Genomic DNA, 5,564 nt, shown 5'->3' on the forward strand with positions numbered 1-5,564 from the left:
TCCACACGGTCAGGTCTCTGACCTCCCTATAGGCTGTCTCATCGTTGTCAGTGATCAGGCCTACCACTGTTGTGTCATCAGAAAACTTAATGATGGTGTTGGAATTGTACCTGGCTATGCAGTCATGAGTGAACAGGAAGTACAGGAGGGGACTGAGCACACACTCCTAAGGGGCCCCTGTGTTGAGGATCATCGTGGCGGAAGTCTAGTATCCAGTTGCAGAGGGAGGTGTTTAGTCCCAGGGTCCTTAGCTTAGTGATGTGATGTGTTGAACACTGAGCTGTAGTCGATGAACAGCATTTTTCACTATGGTGTTCCTTTTGTCCAGGTGGAAAAGGCAGTGTGGAGTGCAATATAGATTGCATCATCTGTGGATATGTTGGTGCGGTATGCAAATTGGAGGGGGTCTAGGGTTTCTGGGTTAATGGTGTTGATGTGAGCCTTGACCAGCCTTTCAAAGCACTTCATGACTACAGACATGAGTGCTATGGGTCGGTAGTCACTTAGGCAGGTTACTTTAGTGTTCTTGGGCACAGGGACTATGATGGTCTGCTTGAAACATGTTTTGTGCATTACATTGAAAATGTCAGTGAAGACATTTGCCAGTTCGCATGCTCAGAGTTCACATCCTGGTAATCAGTCTGGCTTTGCGGCCTTGTGAATGTTGACATGTTTAAAGATGTTACTCACATTGTACAGCTGATGCTCTCATGCATGTTTCAGTGTTACTTGCCTCGAAGCGAGCATAGAAGTTTTTCAGCTCGTCTGGTAGGCTTGTGTCACTTGGCAGCTCTCGGCTGTGCTTCCCTTTGTAGTCTTTAATGGTTTGCAAGCCCTGCCACATCCAACGAGCATCGGAGCCGGTGTGGTACGATTCATTCTTAGTCTTTTATTGGCCCTTTGCTTGTTTGATGGTTTGTTGGTGGGCAAAGCAGGATTTCTTATAAGCTCCCGGGTTAGAGTCACGCTACTTGAAAGCGGCAGCTCTACCCTTTAGCTCAGTGTGAATGTTGCCTGTAATCCATGGCTTCTGGTTGGGGTATGTATGTTGTAGGTTATATTCTGTCACCAATGGTTTGTTTTATTTATTTTTTACAATTTGTTATTCCATGGTACATAATCAAACTTATTTCAATATCTTACATTGTTAATAGATATCGCTTTCCTAACCCCTCCTCCATGTTTGGTGAATTCACCAACCAGACTACCATAGGCAAGTCTTTTGATACCAGGAAGGGTGGGAGAACAACCTGAAGGTAATTATCTTTGCAAACAACATCAGTATCCAGGCTGAGGACGGAAATTAGCCGCAGCTGTTGACTGAGGTAAACGATGCAATTGTACATAAAAATTATTGCATATACTGTAGTCTTTCAAATTTGTGATTGACTTAGTGTTGTTGTTTGTCAATTGCTATTTTTGAATAACGTACTTTCAGATCACTGAGACCTCACCTGATGTGGGTTTCAGGCACGGACTGAGATTGCCCGCTGTTAATTTATTTTGTAACACCGCACTAATCTATCAAATGTTCTCCTGTGTGTTTGCTTGTTTACGTCTCTCTCTCCTACCCTTTTCCCTAGAACTCTGCTCTTGTTCTCCAGGAGTTAAGTGTTCCGCCCAAAACCCAGACGTGGATCCACCTGATGTCCTCCATTACAAACCACCCTCCAACTTTTCATTACATCATCTACAGCTACTGTTGTTGTCGTTGTCTGCTAAGAAAGTTATTGCTCTATCATACTGGGCACAGAATATGTGAGATACACAGATTATCTAAAAAACACTAGCACTACAAACACAGAACAAAGAGAGCAGCAGTGGCTGGACTTTGCAGTCTCACTCTTCAGGTCCCCCTTCGGAGGCTGGCTGCCTGTTGAGAACAAGTGACAGGTATAATTCCACACACCATAATTCAGAATTTTAGTCTATGATTGCCATGTGATTGTACAACAAACCTGTGAAAATAAAATAATAACTGTAACAAAAACTATCAAAGTTAATGTATTAAAATATTAAATATTGGCAGGTTGGTTTTCACAGCTGTTTCATGAGGTTTTCATTATTGTAAGTTGTATGGTATTTATTTGTTCCACATTCATTGTTGTATCCTAGGATCTACAATAGACACAGTTGAAGTCGAACGTTTACATACATCTTAGCCAAATACATTTAATGGCTTAAGACAACAAAGTCAAGGTATTAGAGTGGCCATCACAAAGCCCTGACCTCAATCATATAGAACATTTGTGGGCAGAACTGAAAAAAGTGTGTGCGAGGAAGGAGGCCTACAAACCTGACTCAGTTATATCAGCTCTGTCAGGAGGAATGGGCCAAAATTCACCAAACTTATTGTGGGAAGCTTGTGGAAGGCTTCCTGAAACATTTAACCAAAGTTAAACAATTTAATGGCATTGCTACCAAATACTAATTAAGTGTACATACACTCATGACCCACTGGGAATGTGATGAAAGAAATAAAAGCTGAAATAAGTAATTCTCTCTACTTTTATTCTGACATTTCACATTCTTAAAATAAAGTGTTGATCCTAACTGACCTAAGACATGGAATTTTACTAGGATTAAATGGCAGTCATTGTGAAAAACTGAGTTTAAATGTATTTGACTATGGTATGTAACTGTATGCTACTGAATCGTAGCAGATAACTACTAGCTATGTAAATGTTGGAGGGACGAACACCCAGTGCTGCTTACCTGAGATGCCATCATCACACAGCCCTTTGTAGGTGTCTGCTATGACTTCCTTTGTGTCGGAAAGAAAGGCTGTATTGGTTGTAGCCAAACTGACACTCAACAAATGGCCAAAATGGAGGGTGGTTGACAGCAAAAATTAAATTGGAAAACTATTTTTGTTCTCAAAATATTTGGGGGGAATTAAATACATAAAGTCTTGCGCTCCATTACAAAATATTTGATTGCAAAACATGTTTTTTACTTTGAAGCCTCGTTTTTGCTTTCAGAACAATTATTTTTGACGAAAAATAAGTTGTTTTCAGATTTTTTGGGGGGGACGATTGAAAATGAAAAAGGTTTTGCTCTCAACTAAAAGTCATCCATTTTTTGCAAGTTGGGGAGGGGGGCTAATAGCTGAACAATAGACTTTTCAGCCTTTACTAAAGGATAGTCAAATAGCTGAGCTAGGTGTGAAAAATCCCCATCCTCACACAGACCAGACTTGCCCTAAAGCCCAAGAGGGAGTTAGAGCACTGATTATGCTTTTGGGTCCCAATGTACTACTGTGTCTCTGACAATGAATGGGCAATATAAACCAAATGTTTAACTGATAATTGTGCATGACTTCAAATGAAACAAGCAGGGAGCAAGTTTCGAACCCTCAAAGTTCTTGCATTAAGTCATTTACATTTAAGTCACTTAGCAGACGCTCTTATCAGAGCGACTTACAAAGTGGTGCATACACCTTATGACATCCAGTGGAACAGCCACTTTACAATAGTGCATCTAAATCTTTTAGGGGGGGTGAGACGGATTACTTATCCTATCCTAGGTATTCCTTAAAGAGGTGGGGTTTCAGGTGTCTCCGGAAGGTGGTGATTGACTCCGCTGTCCTGGCGTCGTGAGGGAGTTTGTTCCACCATTGGGGGGCCAGAGCAGCGAACAGTTTTGACTGGGCTGAGCCGGAACTGTACTTCCTCAGTGGTAGGGAGGCGAGCAGGCCAGAGGTGGATGAACGCAGTGCCCTTGTTTGGGTGTAGGGCCTGATCAGAGCCTGGAGGTACTGAGGTGCCGTTCCCCTCACAGCTCCGTAGGCAAGCACCATGGTCTTGTAGCGGATGCGAGCTTCAACTGGAAGCCAGTGGAGAGAGCGGAGGAGCGGGGTGACGTGAGAGAACTTGGGAAGGTTGAACACCAGACGGGCTGCGGCGTTCTGGATGAGTTGTAGGGGTTTAATGGCACAGGCAGGGAGCCCGGCCAACAGCGAGTTGCAGTAATCCAGACGGGAGATGACAAGTGCCTGGATTAGGACCTGCGCCGCTTCCTGTGTGAGGCAGGGTCGTACTCTGCGGATGTTGTAGAGCATGAACCTACAGGAACGGGCCACCGCCTTGATGTTAGTTGAGAACGACAGGGTGTTGTCCAGGATCACGCCAAGGTTCTTAGCGCTCTGGGAGGAGGACACAATGGAGTTGTCAACCGTGATGGCGAGATCATGGAACGGGCAGTCCTTCCCCGGGAGGAAGAGCAGCTCCGTCTTGCCGAGGTTCAGCTTGAGGTGGTGATCCGTCATCCACACTGATATGTCTGCCAGACATGCAGAGATGCGATTCGCCACCTGGTCATCAGAAGGCAGCGCTGTCGACTGTGCATCAAAAGCATGCTGAAGCCGCAGTGTCGATAGAGCGCGTCCTTGCGGTAGCTTGCTCCTTAATGTAATAAAGTAATGACTTTTCAAATAAGTTGCCTTACACGTTATGTTGCCTGACAATTTGTTAGCTACGCTGTCCTTACGAACCACATAGCATATCATTACACAGCACTAAGTACCGGTATGTTAGTAGTTGTACATCAAACTTGCCAGTAGATTAACTATAGACTTGCTGATTCTCGTCATTCTTAGTTTAGCTACAAGGTATAGTCGTTGTGCTTTCGCAAATTTGTGCTGGCTAGCTACGGGCTGGACAATAGAAGGAGTCAAAATTCACCCAAGGCTGAAAAACGGCTTAATAAGAACGTTGACTACGCCGGAACACTAGCGCGAGCGGAATCGAATGGAATCAAACATTCGCAGAGACTGGAGTGATGCTTAGGATTCCATTAAAAATATATCCCGTTTTATATTACCACTACAATCTGTTCGAAGGACGAAACTGGAGGAAATAAACTAGTGTAGAAAGTAAACATCCGCACCTCGATTGGTGTCAACTATGCTTATGTCTGCGTAATGAAAAATACAACATTTGGCTTAGCGAACGATGACAAATGAAAGGGTGCCCGTGTAACAGTTTTACTTCTGTCCTGAACCAGGGACCCTTTGCACACATAGACAACAGTTACCCATCGCTCCACAAAAGCCGCGGCCCTTGCAGAGTAAGGGGAACAACTACTTCAAGGTCTCAGAGCGAGTGACGTCACCGATTGAAACGTTATCAGCGCGCAACCCCCAAACTCGCAAGCCATTTCACACCGGTTCACCCAGCTATACACATAACCCCTCATTCAATTAGTAGTTAGTGGCAAACAGGGACATGTGAGGAGCAGGAACAGCTATAGCCCTCAAACTCACCTCTGGGTCTCGAAGCCAGTTCCACTGCATTTCTTCATTGTTCTCCTTTAATCGGGGACTGATCTAGACCTGGGACACCAGGTGGGTGCAATTCATTATCAATTAGAACAGAAAACCAGCAGGCTCGTAGGGCAGAAGGGGCAGTGCAGCGTTTCCCAAACTTGGTGTACATTTAGGTTTTTGTCCTAACACTTCACAGCTGATTCAGATTAACAAAGCTGATTGATTATTTGAATCAGCTTTGTAGGGTTAGGGGAATAAAAAGAAAATGTGCAGCCTTTTGGGGTTCAGGTGACTGAGT

This window comes from Oncorhynchus keta, chromosome 8 (assembly GCF_023373465.1).
Source record: "Oncorhynchus keta strain PuntledgeMale-10-30-2019 chromosome 8, Oket_V2, whole genome shotgun sequence".
Classification (NCBI taxonomy): domain Eukaryota; kingdom Metazoa; phylum Chordata; class Actinopteri; order Salmoniformes; family Salmonidae; genus Oncorhynchus; species Oncorhynchus keta.